Consider the following 19,157-nt stretch of genomic DNA (forward strand, 5'->3'; position numbering starts at 1 on the left):
CGCAAGAAGCTGGGAGGGAGCACAGCCAGAACAGCTGATTCAAACTGGCCAAATGGATATTCCATACCGTGTTCAGTACACAAACTGTGGGGATTGACTGGAAGGGAATGATCACTGCCAGGGATGGGCTGGGCATTCTTCAGCAGGTGGTGAGCAATTCCATCACTTATTTTTTGGGTTTTATTTATTATTATTATCATAATTATTATTATAATACTTTACTTCTCTTCACCTATTAAATTGTTCTTATCTGAATCCATGAGTTTTTGTACTTCTTTCTCCTTCTTATATGACTGAGGGGCGGGAGGGGGAGTGAGTGTGTATTGGCACGGTATGTAGTTACCATCTGGGGTTAAACTAAGCCAGAATACTAAAAAAACTTTCTTTGGATCCTGCTCCCTCTTTCAGGGCTTTATCCCACAGGACTTTTATCAAGCAGATCTCTGAAGAGGTCAAAGTCTTCTCTCCTAAGTCCAGTGCTGTGATCTTGCTTTTTGGCCTGCTCTTAGGATCCTGAACTCCATTATCACATGGACACTGCAGCCAAGGCTGCCTTTGACCTTCATACCACAACCAGCCCTTCTTTGCTTGTCTGAAGTCCATGAGAGCACCTCTCCTTGCTGGCTTCTCTATACCCTGTGTCAGGCACCTCCTGGATTGCTTATAACATGCTGTGATGAGCCTCCAGCAGACCTCAGGATGGTAAAGTACAGCATAAGCATCAGGACCTGTGAATGAGAAGCTACTTCTAGCTGTCAAGGCCTCATCTACTTGTTTTTGCTGATCAGGTGGCCTATAGCATACAGCCACTACAAAGTCACCCATACTGGTATGCTCTTTAATCCTTATCCATAAGCTCTCGGTTCATCATCCATACCCAGGCAGAACTCCAAGCACTACAGCTGTCCTCTCACATGGAAGGAAACTCCATCTCCTTTTCTTCCAAGTCTGTCCTTCCTAAAGGCCATATATCCATCCATTGCAGCATCTCAGTCATGTGAACTATCCCTCCACATCTCCACAATCCCAGCAAGATCACAGCCCTGCAACTGCACCCAGATCTTTAACTTCTTGTATGTATTCCCCATGTTGTGCATATTAGTGTACAGGCACTTAGAAGGAAAGACTCATTAATGGAAACAGAAGAGGCAACCCACAACATTTATGAGAGCTTCTGATCATCTCCCAAAAAGGGGGGATGACCCACCAGGCATGCATCCATAAGATACCATCTGAAACACTGCCTGTGCAACACAGAAATAAGGCACAGAAAGAGTGAAAGTATGAAACCACATTTCTAGGATCCATAACCCACCCAAATTCAGAAACAAACGAACAAACAAAAACGCCCCAATACCCACAAAAAACACACACACACAAACATTATGATAACCAGCACAAATTTCCAGCCTTCCATAGGCCTTTATGGGTCTTTTCACAAATAGCAATTTAACAATAGCTTTAGCAGTATAAGAACATTAAGCTATTCTCCTTAACTATTCAAATGTCCTCTAAAATTGAGATCAAGGAATTAACAAGTTCTTCACAGTGTAGTGAAGAACCATCTCTGATTTCATCTGTGAATGACAAATCTATCACAGAGATTTCATCTCTTTCTGTGAGACAGACAGGGCAAAGGTCTTACACAACCAGGAGCAGAAGACTTGGGTTATCTCAGGACACTGCCTGAGAACTGCAAAATGCCATTTATACTCTGACTTACTGTTTATTTGTGGTTATACTACACAGAGGGTATCAGCGTATTTTTATTGTTATGCTCTGCACCTTCTCCATGTTCTTTCCCTTTGGAGCAGTTAATTACAAGCTCATAGACATCCTCTGCTAGAGACATCAGTAGTTTTCTTGGGATGACCATGCTCATTTTCGCATGATGATTTTTGCCAAGTTCATCATGCACAAAGAAGCAAGCAAGATAATCTGATTTCTGCCATAAGAAATTCTTGCTGAATGGAGCAAGACAAAAACTTTGTAGAGTTAGTTTCAAAAACCTAAGGTTTGGTATTTTGTTTGTTTAAGGGTTTGCAAAATCTACCAGACAAAGCTGACACACTTAGCTGTTACACAGAAAACACAGGGGGATTGTTTAATTAGCACTGACCACCTCAAAGAGCTCCCAGTTGCCAACTTTATGCATTTTTTCAGTGAAGAAATGAAACTGCAGTTATCACATTTCCCTTAACTAAGAAATGCTTTCTTTGTTTTTTCTGGCCTCATTCAAAACCAGCAGCATCCTCACTCCAAAGGCTGCCCCAGAGGAGCTGCATTTAAGCACTGTACTTCTTCCAGGAACTTCCCACTGAACACTGAGAACAGACATGTTTCCACAGCTTTTGTGGATGTAACATACTTTTGCCTCACACAGCATTTTACTACCTGCCAATGCACTGTAACTTAATTCAAACCCTGGGCAAGGACACAAAAATGGGAACGTAATTTATTGTGCTTTCCTTGAATAGTCCAGCATAATCTGTTCAGAAGCAGCTATCAGAAGTAATTCCCTGCTAGGTAAAACAACATCATACTTGGACTGAAATACAGGAATCACTCTACTGCTATCTCAGGGAAAGATTGCACACCTGTTGTCCCAGTGTCTGCAACTTTATCACCCCCAGTGAATCATCCAGGAAAGGAGATTACTTATTTTTGCATATCTAACTAGTTAAGACTCAAAAAATGAACATCACAGTGCCAGCCAAATAAATAAAAAATAATAGGACAGTCAAAATTGGTCAATGTATTTAATTGTTCATGAAGCAGATAGGGGCCATCCAGCCATGGCAGTACATGGATCCATACTCAGAGGGAAGAGAATGGTCTGAATGTAGTCCACAGAAGAGAGAGATTTCATCCTACAAAATCCTAGCAGAACATTTCAAAGGGGTCTGGAGCAAGGAAGACACATCCTTGGTGGAGGAAGATTAAGTTAGGGAGCACCTAAACAAACTACATATATAAATCCATGGGGCCTCATGGTTTGCATCCACAAATACCGAGAGCTGGCTGATGTCATTGTGAGGCCACTCTCCATTATATTTATATATATTATATATGTCACTCCTATCTTCAAGAAGTAAGATGTAGGGAACTACAGATCAGTCAGCCTCACATCAAGCTCTGGCAAGTTCTGGAGATTATTTCCAAACATATGAAGGACAAGAAGATGACTCAGAATAGTTAGCATGGATTTACCAAGGGGAAATTGTGCCTAATCAACACAATACCCTTCTAGGACAAAACTGCTGGCTTGGTAGAAGAGGGGAGAGCAGTGAGTATTGTTTCCCTTGACATTAGGAAGACAGTTGACAGTCTCCCTAAAGGTTTCAGGGAAGCTGATAAAGTATAGGCTGGAAGATATACTACATAGATATGTATGTATATAACATAAATATATATGTATATAACATAGACAGTGAAGTGGGTTGAAAATCGGCTGAACAACTGAGCTCAGAGGATTCTGATTACTTGTGTGACATCTAGCTGGCAAATAGTAGCCAGTGGTGTCCCCTAAAAGCCCATACTCGGTTCAGTACTCATATATATCTCCATTAATGATCTGGATGCTTGGACAGACTGTGGCCTCAATAGACTTGCAGATGACAGGAAGGTAAGGAGAAGTGCCTGTGTACACAATGGTTGTGCTGCCACTCAGAGTGCATGAGAAAACAGGCAGGGGGGAACCTTAGGAAGTTAACCAAGTCCTGCATCTGAGGAGGACTAACCACCATGCCCTAAGACAGGTTAGGGACATCCAGCTGGAAAGGAGCTTGGTAGAGAATGAGTCAGCAAAGCAACTTCATGTTGGCAACAACCAACAGCCTTCTGGGCTGCGCATCAGAAGTGTTGCCAGCACGTGGATGTTATCTTCCCCCTCTACTCAGTGTTTGTGAGACAACACCTGGAGTACTTGTTCATTTCTGGGCTTCCAAGTACAAGAGACATGGACATACCGGAGGGAGTGCAACAAAGGGCTGCAAAAGATTATTAAGGGACTGGAATGTCTATCCTATGAGAAGTGGCAGAGAAAACTGTGACTGTTCAGCTTGGAGAAGAAAAGACTCAGGGAGGTTTTCATCACTGGGTATAAATACCTGATGGGAGGGAACAAAGAAGACAGAACCAGGCTCTTTCCAGTGGTACCCACCAACAGAACAAGAGGTAACGGACAAAACCTGGAACATATGAAATTCCATCTGCACACAAGAATGCACTTTTTTTTTTTCCACTATGAGGGTGGTTAAACACTGGAAGAGGTTGCCCAGAGAGGTTGTGCAGCATCCATATGGGAGACATTCCAAACCTGCCTAGGCATGGGCCTGCACAACCTGCTGCAGCTGACCCTGCTTAAACAGGTAGTTAGGACTAGAGCTCAAAACATATCTTACAAATTAAATCTGAGATTCAGAATATGAAAGCAGGCCATAAATACAAGCTGAAAGGATTTTAAAAAACAAGGGAGAAAAGTTGCAGGTATGCAGAAGAAAAAGAGAAATTAAAGACAGGAAATTAGTCTTTTCCAGCTCAAATGAGTATGAAAGAGAAAGAAATGTACTATACTACATATACGTACTATATATGTACTATACTACAATACTATGCTGGTAGTGCAGAGAATGTCATAAGATACATTTAAGAGTAGCTACTTTAAGGATGCTCCTACCTATTGTCTGGTCCATTTGTCTGTTGCTAACTGCTGTCTTTGATGCTAAAGGGCAAGATCATCGGGCTCTTCATCTTTTAATGATGCCCTTATAGAAAAGAGGTTTAGCACACCCAGTCTGTAACTAGGCTAACTGGTGCTACCATCACTAAAATCATTACAGTATAAATTACTTAAATGTTACAGATGGAAAAGAATGAGAGAGAGAGAGACTGAGAGGACAAAGAATTTCTCAGATGAGAACACTGTCTACAGCAATCAGATAAGAGAAAGAGGAGTAAAGGGCACAAAAATAGGATTAACAAAGTTAGAGCACTGCTGCTTCTCCAGTGCGGCCAAGTTTTCCCAAAATCCCAGTTGCAAATACAGATAAAAGGATACAGAGAGTTCACAGGAGTCATGGTTATGGGAAATGGAGGAAAGAAAACAATAAATTGAGGGTATTAACCACTTAATTGCTAGAGATCTGCTATATCTGCAGAGTATCTATCAGTTTCCTAACCACATACCATTTGATTTTCCTCCAAGGAATGTATAAAATCATGAAATCACACAGTGGTTTTGATGACATGAGAATAGACTGAAAAGCCCTAGGGTAACAAACTCACATGCTGCAGAGTGATGTCTGATACATTTAATAGCATTGGAAAAAAGTTTGTTGTGACAGCTGTGGAGTAGGATGGCTGGAAGGCTAGGTGAACTTGCAAAATGACGAGGAGATTTCTGCCTAAAAATAAAGTCAGAGAGTTCTTCCATCACTTATAAAAATGAGGACAGGGGGCAAGCTTTATGATCTTGAAGAGTGAAGCAGAAAAGCAGATATTCTTCAAAGACTACTTTTCCAGAATTGTCAAGATTCCTTATCTGGAAGAACAGTTAATCAGTTGGAAAATCCTGGGTTTGAGAACACACACAGTCAAAGCTAGCATTTACATTACAAACTCCTTAAAATTAGCCTTTTGACATCTAAAACTAAGAAAAGGAATAGTACAACACGATATGGATAAAAGACTTCGAATAATCTTATTTCTTGGACCAAAAAATCTAAAACACCAAAGGAATACCTGAGCTGTTTTACCTTTACCAACTTACCAAGAATTATCTTGATTTGTTACCACTGAAGATACATACTGAAATCCTTGGAAAGATAAGTGTAACTTAGGACCAGATAGGCTCAAGTAGTGATATTGACTTATGTGGACAGAATAGGAAGTAAAAAGTTTTAAAAAGTCTAAGGATTAGGACTGAGAAAGTCCAAACATGCCAAGAGACACTGTAGTCTTAGCTCCCCATTTGGCAGAAGCTGATACCCTATGTATAGTCAGTATGGGGGAAGTACTGTAGCTTAACATAGGAAGGAGGCAGCAAAAGGAGCCATTCTTCCCTCTCTCTTCACCTCCAAGCCTCAGAATAATAACAGGCTACCCTGATATAATCTTACTCAGTAGCTGCTGCTAAAACAGATGGCAACAATCCTGAAGAATCCCACCATAATACACGTGCAAGGTACTGTACCAGCAAAGCTACAGAAATGATCAGTCAGCTACTTCCCTAAGAAGCAGTGACAGACAAGACAAAAATTAAGCTAATAATAACAAAAAATCCCACAACCACTGAACAGTGCCTTGGCCATGTAGCAGCTGACATTATTCTTCTTAAAGAGCATGCAAAATACAAACAGTTCTCAAAAGGGAGAACATTATCTTTTCAGAGGCAAAAGACAGGAATTCAGCTGGATTTTCAGATGAGAAAAACTGAATAGAAATATTGAATGAATGGAAGGCACTTTGGAATCAATGACACCGAAATATTGTGTTGTTCATATTACAATAAATGGCAAAGTACATAGCTAAAGCCAGCCGATAGTGTTGAAAGACAGCTGAGGGGAGGGTGGGAAAGATCTGGACAATTAAATTAAAACATATGAGAATAGGGCTGCAATTATACTACCTAGTATTTTTATGCTCAACTTCCTGCAAGTCCACAACTATTGCCCTAGTGTAAAAGGTAAGACAGGTTGCCTTCAGACATAGAAAGACTGGCTTATGAAAAAAAATTAATATATTCACACACATCCATTCAGAGACAAAATGTTAGTGGCCTCTTTCTAATTTAGGAAACCTTTCTTGATTGTAAAGCCTCTTGGAATAGACACATATCTTCTATCTATTCACAAAATTCATAAATGAGACACAAACTCTTCAGAAGCGCATATTTTTCTTTCAGTCTATCCTAAAAGCATTCTCTTTTTATTGGAGCAACAAAACCACAGAAATCTTCTCTTACAACCTCTTCTGTACTTTCTGTATATTGTTATCCGAGGAGATGGATCAGGCTATGGAAAAGAATAAAGTACACGAAAGAGAGAAACAAGAGGCCTCAAATTAATGGGCACCAAAGGCAAGAATTGCCATCAAGGCCCAATATTTCTATAACCCAAAATTCTAAACTAAGTTTCTTTTTGAAAACAGGTTCAACAGGACATCTTATATCCTGTATTGAGTTAAATTATTCCCACAGTTCTGATGCTAAATATTTTCTTTCTGAGTTTTTTTCAGCCAAATGATGAAACGTACCTTCATACCAGGAGAAAGCCTAAAACAGAAGGTATGAGCCATAAGCAAACGATCAAGCCCTATCTGTGGATAGCAAAAGCTCAAAAGCCGTAAAACTGATTGATGGACACTGTAACAGGAGCAAACCAAGTTTTGTTGACAACAGGCAGTGCAGGGCTGTTACTGCCCCAAGTTGATCTGCCACCCCTCTGAAAGCCAAAAGGAATCAAATTGCCATGCATCTGGCACTTGCAGGCACGCCTGGGTGCTCCTCCAAGCAGCGTTCTGGCAGAAGGCTGTTCAGCCCTACAGAACACATGTATGCTCTATGGTGCTCCGTATTTTGGCTAGCAGATACAAACACTTTGAGTGTCTCCTTCCAACAATTAAATCTCAGTTTTAAGTACAGTACAAGGCGTCAGGATATTTGCCAAAATGAAGTCACCAAAATAAGCAACCTTAATTGTTAATTACATAATATAGTGCAACAGGCCAAGTTTCCTGATGAAGTGACCTGTCCATCCTTAACAAAAATTACACCAGATGATATTTGCACCTACCTACATTACTCCAGAATTAGAAACTCCTAAGTTATATTCCTAGGATTTTCATACATGACAAGAATAATATGCTTCTATGACCACACACCTACAAAGCACTTTTTGCTTTGTATATGGAACAAAATTTTACATTTTAAGTCAACAAGTTCAGAGAAAAGTTATGCACATTATTAAACACTTCTAAGAAAAAGATCAAAAAAAGATAATAGCAATATTTTCAAAAGTATCCAACCATTTTAGCTATTTTACTCCATACGCCTCCCATATCAATGTAAAATACCAATAGCAACAATTCCAAATTAAGTCAATACTTCTTCAGCAATGCTGAATATAAGATACGTAAGAATACTAGTAAATAAAATTTCCAGATTAAAATAACTTTTTAAAACATCTTTGTAACTTTTTTTTCACACAGTCTTTTTCTACAGTTACAAGAACAGGTATGTTCCTCATACTGTTACAGTAACAACATTCAAGTAGTTTTGCGAAGCTGAGAAATCTGGTGAACATATTGCTAGACTTGTTGTAAACTGATATCTTAGTGTTTTCCCTCCTTACTGTAGGATACACCCACTGAATTTTCCCTCTCCAGAGAAACAAAGGATGAATTTGTAAATACAACTATATGAAAAAGGCACAGCATCAAGAATGTCTCATTACAACTGACAGAAAAATGATCTTTATGATGCACACATTTCTTTACTTATATTAAGGGTGGGGAAGGATATTAATTTCAATGAGATATGAAGTATGTAATTTATGATTTCATCATGTTCACTAGAGCATAATACTGGTACTCAAATATCATACTGTATTCCAACATATCAACATTAGAAACAAGTTACTACAGTTCAGTAACAATGTACAATTGGGGCCACCATCCCACTGAAGATTGTACTGAAATGTAGGGGAAAAAAAAGGAAGCTTAAAAAGTCTAAAGAACCAAATCAAACAACAGACTGCAAGGAAGATAAATAGACTTGACTTAAAAGAGCTTGAGAGAAAACTGGTTTTCAGCCAATTTTGAGAAATACATTAGCAAAACTAGACCTCTTTCAGATGTGGAGGAAAGCTCCAACACCACCTTTTCATCAGAGTTACTCCCCAGTGCAGCATACATTTGATCATGGAGCACTACAGTTACCATGCATAAGGCAGCTCTGATTCTGTATTTAAGTTCTAATTACTTTTTACTGCCATTTAAAAGACAAAAAATTATCAAAATATTTTGCTATTGCAGGACAAAAAAAATCAGCTATGACAGCAGACATCTATCAGCACTAATTTTTTTATTTCAAGCAATGTTCAACGCATTCCAGTTATCACCAGTGTCCACAGTGCTATGCACTGCACAGACACACTGAGACAAACATGCCTTACAACTACAAACGGGCAAAATGGACAAACAATTGGAAGAGGAGGAACTCAGAAGTGACATTTCCAAGTGATTCAGTTGCCACATGAAAGACATTTCAATTATCATGACCACTCAGGCCCCTTCTTCTGACATTACCAGGAAGAGACAGTCAAAAGCTTTTGCTGCAGTGAAGCAAATGGTCATATTACAAAAAGTCAACTGGAAATCAAAGTGGAAAATGAAAAAAAACAAACAAACAACAACAACAAAAAAAAACCAAGAAAAAATTACAGACAATTAAAACAGAATAAACACACCAATGGTACAGTGAGAACAGTGACAGAATGTGATCAACTCTATCTTTGCATATGTTAACATATCTCCCTGACTTTGCACTGACATGATTCTGACACTGCATCTCAACAATAATACTCAGAGATTAAATTATACCAAGAAAGCATGTGAGGAAACAAAACAGACAGGAGTTTCCTCCCAGGTCTTAAGGATTTCTGCACTGTTCAGATTGCATAAGGCAAAGCCAACACACAGAGAAATTTTTACGCTGGCCATCTTTGAAAAAACCAACTCAAAAAACTAACTGCTAAGAACCCACCAGGTTCAGATAAGTGACTACACCTGAGCTCAGGAGGTACACAGGGACTTCAGCCAAGCAGAGCCCCAAGAGCCCACAGCTTCACTTGATACCCCAGTTGCTCCTCCTATCCTTCTGCTGTTGCAGGTGACAGCCACAAACTCCTCCTGGGTTTGCTGGACAAGTTATGCCTGGTACAAAATAAAAAGTGAAGCTATTTAGACACTCTTTAAATTGCTATTCAGACACAGTGATATCAAACTGGGCAGGGATCCCAGAGTATTAAGGCACCCTTGGCTTTTATCCTACTTCCTAAGAAGACTTCTTTAAGCACAGCTTTGTGAACATGGCCTTAAAATGTTTCTAGTCACAAGACCAACCACTGAGGACGCAAAAGCTTGCAGAAACAATCCACTTAGGGCACTCTACTTTGATTTATATATAAATGTTGATTTTCAAAGCCTCATATTTACACTGTCATAACTGCATAAAATTCAGAGGGCTTTATCCACAGCATGAGTAAAGAGACTACTTAACATTTGGGGCTCTGGTGTTACTAATATGAGAAGAAAATGGAGCCTCTGCATCCTTCAGTAAATCCAGGTGTTACAAGTGTCAGTCCCTTCATGAACTAAATGCAATTCCAAGTTAATACGAAACTGGTATTGGAGGATTGCTTACACTTGGTTTCGATCTTATCACATAATATATCAGCTCCCAAGCAGAGGCAATTGATGAGGTAGAGGTCACATGGAGTTACTACTGCTTCTTCATTCAGAAGCAGCCAAATAGTTATCTATGACTTCTTGACGAAGTGCTGATCCTTTCAGGATAACAGTCTCACCACATGTGCCTTCCGTGATTCCCACGTTAGGGTCATTCCTCAGAAAGCTCTTCTTTGACACTATTTGGAAGCCAGGTCAGGACATAAATAGTGCTTTGGGCAATGAATTATCTATCAGTCCTGATCCCTGATGACAACTTCCCAGGCATCCATTGGAACAGATCTGATGGCAACAATAATCCTACACCCCTTAATCCACATTTACCAACAAGCCCGCACTTGTCTGTAAGGACAGTCGATGTAAGATAGCATGTTTCATTTTGATAATTTTGGGAGGCTGCATTAGACAGGTGCCTACTCTTAATTATTATTTATCCAGTGTGCATCTGGGGTTTTTTTATACAGAGTTCACATACTGATAAGATCCCAATAGTTATTTTTATATAACATTCTTCAAAGGAACTTTCCCATGCTCCCATTCCTGTCTGCAGCTGCTCAACCAGGCTGTGTGTTGCAGATTTTCAGAGAAGAGCCAACATAGAATCATAGAATAGTTTGGGTTGGAAGGCATCGTTAAAGGTCACTTAGTCCAACCCCCCTGCAACAAGCAGGGTCAGTTTGAACTACATCAGATTGCTCAGAGCCCAATCCAACCTGACCTTGAATGATTCCAGGGATGGGGCATCTACCACCTCCCTGGGCAACCTGTCCTAGAGCTTCATTACCCTCAGTGTAAAAAATGTCTCCTTTATATCTAGTCTAATTCTAGTTTTAATTTAAAGCCATTACCCCTTGTCCTGTCACAACAAGCCCTGTTAAAAAGTCTCTCTCCGTATTTCTTATAAGCCCCCTTTAGGTACTGAAAGGCCACCATAAGGTATCCCTGGAGACTTATCTTCTACAGACTGAACAGCCCCAACTCTCTCCTCTGAATACATTTATTTCTAATACAGATGCACTGAGAAAAAAAGCAACAGAGAAGTCCATATCTTCGAGCACTACAACAACGAGGAAAAGCCAAAGCAGATACATAGTAGCACGTGAAAGGTGAGGAAAAAATCAGAAAATTTTACTACTACTCCCCCAAAACATAACTGTTCTTACTTTTGTAAACCCCTGAAAACTGTAAATGCATGATTTTGGGACTGTCAAGAGTGTGGTGTATAACACAATGACAAGCTAGCTGAGAGGGATGCACCATAATCACAAGAAAATTGCACTGGTTTAAGCACAAAACAAAACAACCAAAACCAAGCATATAAACATTAGATATGCTTTACAGACAAATATATCATGTGGTTTTTAACTGCTGGGTTCACCCCCGACTTAAAGCCAGTGTCAGCAAAACAGGATTCACATTGTATGGGTTTTTTTATACTTCTACATTAAAAAAAAACTTGTCATACAATCTGGATAGAAGAAACATAGGATTCATCACTATTGACTATGACAGTTCCTTAAATAAAGCTTAAAACATGCATTGACTTCTTTCAGCCTAAAAGCTTAAACCATAGAGCAATTTTCAGAAATTTGTTTCATAAACATCATCACACGGGAGAGTATGATGTGGGGGAAAAAACGATTTCTAGCCATGACAAAACTCCCATACTAGAGAAAGCACAGAGTCTTGTTCACTTATGACACAAAATAACTCACACTGTTATGTCAGAAGTATTATCTTTACTCAAAACCAATATTCTGGGCCAAAAACTCAGACCTACTTTGAGCAGTGAGGGGACTGCTAACAGAAACACCACTCAGCACCTTCTTCTCTAGAGAAAAAAACTTGCAAACGAGTTTTCAGCTCATCCTGCTTCCAGGCGTAAACAGAGAAAGATAATAGTACTATTCTACCCAACTCTTTTTTCACTGACACGTAAAATTCACAGCCCAAATCAAAATTTAGAGTGCAGCTAAAGACACTGCTGTCACCTGTTGTGAGTACAGCAAGCTTTTAAGAGCTGTTTTGACACTCAGTATAAGCTGTTCTCTCCAAGTTTCTTCCAATTTGACCACTTTCTCCTCTTTCACCACCAGACCCGCTGGAACAGTCCAAAATTTGACAACTACCAAAGAGCCCTGTATGATCCATCCGTATTGGATACACTGCATTTGGCTATGCCAGGTCTTTTTAACCACTGTACTGTACACCAGAGCACTGCAAAGCAAGATGTATCTGCTGACTTGGGTGGCATCAGTTGCTGGAAACAAGCACATCTGTCCTCATTCGGTTACTCTCTGAAGGGCAGCCAGAAATATTCCTGCTCACTACCCTCTTTCTGCAAGTTTTCTCTTCAATTATAAGACCTAAGTCCAAAATGAAGCATGAACCACAGACCTTAGCTGCTGTAGCAACTTGCATTAACATTGGTGTAGGTGTATTTTACCAGCCTATGGACTGAGTGAGACACAGAAGATTCAGATCAGTTGTGGTTCAAGTCCATCTAAATCCCAGCTACAGTGGTTCTGCCCTCCACACTGCCATTCACTTGCACCAGAACCTCGTCCATATGATCAGCAGCAAGTTGGTTCTGAGAATCAATCCAGCGAAAAACACTTATACTTTGCAGAAATCAATAATGAGCATTAGTACCAGCAGGTTACTGCCAAAGAGAAAATGAAGGTGTACTACTCACAGGAAGATTGGACTGCAACAGTCCCTGCAGTCTGAGGAGCAGACAGCTCTGCTCTTTCCACCACCACTACTACCTGGCTGAGAATCCAAGGGATAGGTGGGTGGGTGGGATGGAAAGCTCTGCAGTAGCTGCAGGAAAATGGACAAGTGCAGTAACTCAGAGCCTGCACAGAATTTTCCAAGCCTATTCCTGAGACTTTTCTGTTTCTGGAAAACCTCTAGAGATTTCTAATTCAACAGCTATTTCAAGACAACCAAAACAGACAAGTAATTAAAATAAAGTTGACTTTGTTCTCCTAGAGTATCTCAAAGTGCATCAGTGAGACAGAAACTGTCTGCTTTGTGTATTGCACTGAAGAGATTATCCAAGATTAGCAATGTACTTTTCTGCCCTACCTAGTTGTCATAAGAGAAAATATTAACAGCCCACAGCAGGAAACAGAATCAATCTTAAAAATGATCCTATGATCAATCTTTAAGAAATTAGTAACTTACAATTCTTTCTGCTTCCACAGCAACAAGGAAATTTTATTAAACTAAAACTCCAGGAAGTGTTTCACAGTCTGCCACAGAAGAGCACTCATGTCTTGTACAGGAGAACATGACAGAGAGAAACAGAAGGTGAGCCCAGTGACTCAGAACAGTATAGATCAACAGGATCAGAAACGCTAATCTCAAAACCTGTGCTGAGTAGATGGGGAAACCACTACAGATAAATCAGATTTATGCTTTGGTCTGCAAACATTACAGATAAAATAGTGGATGCTTTCCCTTTGGAGTCAATTGGCTCAGATCTGATTTTAAGAACTCAAAACCCCCACATTTCTTTCTCAAATGACTATTGATACATGCATAATATTATATAAGCTCCTTTTGTGGAGCCACTTGAAACACGAAATTACTTTTGACTCACTTGTCTTAAGTAAATTCACAGTCAAGTGCCTCTTCTGAAAAAAAAACTAAGAAAAAATTAAAGGCACAGGATATCAATGTATGTGTAGCAGATGAAAGCTAGAAAATTTGCAGAAGGGTGGAAGAGTGGTCTCATTCCCTTTCATATAGAGTGTTCTAGTAGGAAATGTACTATCACTACATTTAAGATCATGCACCTTAACCAGTAACTAGAGAAAAAGAAAGGAAAAAACCCCAAACAGCACACATAGACTTAAAATCAGAACACTCATATCAGTACTTAGACAGGCTTCAAAAGGGTCACAACAATTCTCAGTTGCACAAGACGCTGCATCTGTGGGGTCACAAGACAAGTTTGGGCAAATCCTTATCTGGCAAAAACTCACTGTTGTACCAAATGCAGGATGGTCACTCAGGCAAGTTTAAAATAAATCTTAGTTGTTTATAACTCCTACGATGCAAGAAATGTTAGGTGACCTGCAATTAACCTCTTGTCACTAGAACATAAAGATCCTTGAATTAAAATTTATCTTAGAGAATTAAGATAAATTTGAGTGACATTTTTCTTTTTTAAAACAGCATTAGTATCTTTTAAAGTCATGTTTTAAGATCATAGGTTTTTTGCCATACCTCTGATTGCAGTGCATAGTACAGAGAAACATTTTACCAAAATGTATAAATAAAATCTTAGAGATGTATTTTAATCCATATATCTGTTCATTGGGTACTTCTACCAAATCCCTCTTGGTAGCAACTGCACCAAAGGGATTTTCCCATTTTTCTCTCACCCACTGTGGGGAAAATTCATCAAACAGATCCATGTTAATTAGATTTAAAAGAGTCTGAGAAAATATTACTATTATTAATACCAGTACAGGAAAAAAAATATCCAAATGAGCCAGGTGTCTGAATACTCTCCATTAAATAAAAAAATAAGTCAATAAATGAATAAATAAACTAAAGGCAAACCTACACACATTGGTCCATTCTCCCTATCTCAAAAACAGAAATCAAGTCTCTTGTAAGATCAAGGCACCCAAATTATCATTTTTTAAAGCTACAGGCTAACAAGGTTAACATTTTTCTCAAGCTGACATACAATCTTTTCTTCTATTGTAAAACTGAAACAAAAAAAGCAAAGCATTCTCCACACATTCTGTCAGAAATGCTGACTTAATCAAGTAATTGGCATTTAAGATATTACAAATTGGAGCTAAAAATTCACTATTGCCATCACAGTGAAAATATAAGTGACTTGAGGTCAACTGAAGCAAGAACTTACATTTATTTCACTACTTTGAAATTATTGCAGACATTTGGTAACATAACGTGAAAGATTACTGCAATGCAGTTTTTGACGGATGGTATTTCCTGTTGAGACAGAACAGAAAGAACTGTAGAGCTTCGAGATTGTAATCATTTAGTACATTTCTACGCACAAAGTACTCCTTTAAGCAAAATATTTCACCCCTGCAGCTGCTATCTCTTACATGTACTGTCATCCTTCATCCTCCCACAACTGGAAAGGAAGGAAAAAATGACAAGGCAAAGTTTTCAATCTGAAGACATGAAGTTTCATAAAATATAGCAGGAATAGATAAAAGAATCTCATGTGCATTATGAGTTTGTGCAATTGTATCAATAACAATATTGCAAGTTGCTTCCTTTCTCAATTTGGCATTAAAGACATGCAGGCATTTGCAAAAACATGTTATAAAACAAGTAAGAATTTATACGAGCTTTTTCTAACAGATGTCTCCCAACAGGGGTCAATGCCAGGTTGTTCTTTCCCAGCCCAGATTTGCAATCTGTTCTTATCTGATTTAGTATCTTATTGTTCTGCTGTTCAAAAGAATTATATATATATTTTAAACACTAAGAAACAAGATTGGTTAAGACAAAGCCTTTGTATGAATCTCTAAAGCTGTGGTGGCTTTGATCCAAGTTTATCTGCACAGACTTCAGCTGAAAGATAGAAGTTGGAGTAAAGTAAAACTGATTCCAAGGCACAACTTAAAAATGCTCTCCAAGATAGGGTGGATATGCCTAAGAGAATGAGACAAAATTTACAAGGAAAAAAGGGATGTAAGAACTCTCATATACATGGCAGGCTTTGAGGGGTTTCTTTGTGGAAAGAAGTGTCTGAGGTTTTATTAAAAATAATAATCTAACAGAGGGAGCACCAGACAACACTGGAAGGTGATTTTAAGAACTGACAGTAGGTAAGCATGAGAAAGACTTTTAATAAAATCCTTCATCCTGGCAGAAAACTAACCAGAACAAAATCAAGGCCAACTTTTGTCACCCTAAGTTAAATCTTATGAATTTTCTCAAGCTAAAATAGAGAGAGATATTCTAGATAGATGAAGATATAAGCAGTCTTTACATTCGCACACAGGGAGTCTGTTCTACAGCTGTACCAAGTATGTTTCATAAGAAGAAACTCTCACATGTTCCCCTTTCACCAGTACATTACGACACTCGTACAGTCTTGGAAGTACCTCCAGAAACAGTAACACCAACCTAATTTTGAACAGTGAAAACAACAGATAGACAAAATTTTGAAAATTAAGGCTCACTAAACAAGAAAGTAGGATTTTAGGTGCTTCTTGTGTATGGCACTGTCTGAGCAGGTGTTTCTGGTGCTCATGTAGCACTTAGGAAAGTCAGGTCCCCAAAACACTGCAGTCTGAAGGAAGAAACAAGTAATTAACAAGCAAACAGAATTCTTGTCCTTGTATTTTGAATTTGCTTTTTCATAATTATGAGCAGACTTGTAACTTGTCAGACATCACCACCAGATTCAAAAGGCTCCTTCGTATCTAATGCTTCCTTAGTCAAATCTGTTCAGCCCATTGAACTTACATTTTTTCATGGTTTTTTTGTATCTCACTTTTTTCTCACTCATATACATTTTAGTACTTCTATAAAATATGTATATGCATATTCACATACATAAAAATTGTATCTACATATAAAAAATGCTTATTTTATATACTTCTCCTCTATGCATCAAATTGAAAAAGGTGGTCTTTGAAGAATGAAGACCTGTCAAGACAAACCTAATGGTTACTAGTTACTAGAAATTCTTACTCTGAAGCACTAAACCACTTTACATGCTGGGACCTCTCCACTATGAGGTGTGCCATAAAACATATTTAAATATCTAATGCACTCATTTGTATTTATGAGGTTTATCCATTTGCAGTGACGCAGCTTTTGGTCAGTGACTGCTGTCAACTCTGCTCATTTCAGGATCACAGCAGAGCACCATGTCTCACCTAACGCCAATCATGCATCCCCCAAGCACTGTGTGACTGCCAACTTCAACTTTGGGTCCATATTTGTTTTTAAACTAAGAGGAACAAGAGTGTAAACAATGATTTCATATCACAAAATCAATTAGGTTGGAAAAGACCTCTGAGATCTTCCAGACCAACCTATGACTGAACACCACCACGTCAACCAGATCATGGCACAAAGTGCCACGTCCAGTCTTTCCTTAAACACCTCCAGGGACAGCGATTTCACCAACTCCCTGGGCAGTACATTCCAACGTCTGATCGCTCTTTCTGTGAAGAAATTCCTCCGAAATAACGTCCAATCTTATACCTCCCCTGGCGTTCTCTCATCCTGTCACTCGTTGCCTGGGAGACCAACCCCCACCTGGCTACACCCTCCTTTCAGGCAGTTGTAGAGAGTGCTAAGGTCACGCCTGAGCCTCCTCTTTGCCAGGCTAAACAACCTCAGCTCCCTCAGCCGCTTCTCATAGGGCCTGTGCTCCAAATCCTTCCCCAGCTCCATTGCCCTTCTGTGGACTTGCTCCAACATCTCAATGTCCTTCCTATAGTGAAGGGCCCTGAACTGGACACAGCACTCGAGGAGGCCTCACCAGTGCCGAGTACAGGGGGACAATCACTGCCCTCGTCCTCCTGGCCACACTATTCCTGATCCAAGCCGGGATGCCCTTGGCCTTCTTAGCCACCCGGGCACACTGCTGGCTCATTTTCAGTAGGCTGTCGACCAGCACCCCCAGGTTCTTATCCGCTGTGTCACGCGATGGCATGTCCGTGCTCCTGAAGGACGACCTTGCTAGTGTCAGTCACCCCTCCGGCGAAGGGCGGACAGAGGGTTCAGCGAGGTGGGCCGGGCTGGGGGGCCCCAGCGCACGTCCCCGGGCAGGGCTGGCCCGGCACCACGCGGGGCTGCGGCCCGGCGGCCGAGGGCTCCATTTCGGAGGCGGGGGGGCACCACACGCTGCACGGCTTTAAAGAGAGGCCTCGGCAAGAGAAGGAGACGGGGCTGAGCCCCGCCGAGGCGCCGGCGGTGGTGGCCGGCGTGCCCCTCTGCGAAGCCGAAGCCGCGGCCCCCGGGTGAACGCTGCAGCCCGGCGGACGGGCGCCGGGGGAGCGCTTCCCGAGTGGAGATTCCCTGAGAGAAGGAGGAGAAGGAGGAGGAGGAGATGAAGAAGGAGGAGGCGGCGGTGGGCAGAGCAAACACGCACCTTCCCCGCGCAGATCGGGCGGCGGCGCCGGCACAGCCCGGGCTCCCGGCCGGCGGCGGACGGTGGGAGGAGGAGCCGCCGCGGGGGCGGGCGGGGGCGAGCCCGGCCCAGGCGGTGCCCGCGGTGCCCGCCCGTGGCGCCTCGCAGCCCGCCCCGAGCCCGGCGGGCCCGGCTCGGGAAATGCCTCCAGTCCCCGGAGGCCTGAAAACTCTCATCCATCGTCACCAGCCCTTGCAGGGGAGTGAGAGCACTCCCCTCAGAGGCACTGGAAGGGGTAGATGCCCCATCCCTGGTAGTGTTCAAAGCCAGGTTCGATGGGGCTCTGAGCAAGGTCGTCTAGTGGAAGATGTCCCAGCCTATGGCAGGGGGGTTTGGAACGAAATGGTCTTTAAGGTCCCTTCCAACCCAAACCATTCTATGATGACCACTATGATTGCGGTTTTACAGAGTAGGTGTGATAGTGGTGCAAGGACACGGACAATGGATGAAGCATGCGAAGCCTTTCCTGCTGGCAGCGTCCTTCTCCTGGGTACTTCAGAGCATGGCTATTCTTGTGTAGTTCATTGATGGTTTCCAGCTA

At 40.9% G+C, this 19,157-nt stretch overlaps 1 protein-coding gene across 3 annotated transcripts in view; it reads right to left on the minus strand.

Moving 5' to 3' along the window:
* CPQ (carboxypeptidase Q) overlaps window positions 1-18,665 on the minus strand; it is a 147,659-nt gene extending 128,994 nt beyond the window's left edge. For all 3 annotated transcript variants that reach the window (XM_064648164.1, XM_064648144.1, XM_064648153.1), the window contains exon 1: window positions 18,578-18,665. The gene's annotated coding sequence lies outside the window, so the exon portion shown is untranslated. The remainder of the gene's footprint in view (window positions 1-18,577) is intronic.
* Window positions 18,666-19,157: the final 492 nt, after the last annotated feature.

Source organism: Pseudopipra pipra, chromosome 1, assembly GCF_036250125.1.
Source record: "Pseudopipra pipra isolate bDixPip1 chromosome 1, bDixPip1.hap1, whole genome shotgun sequence".
NCBI classification, from domain to species: Eukaryota; Metazoa; Chordata; class Aves; order Passeriformes; family Pipridae; genus Pseudopipra; species Pseudopipra pipra.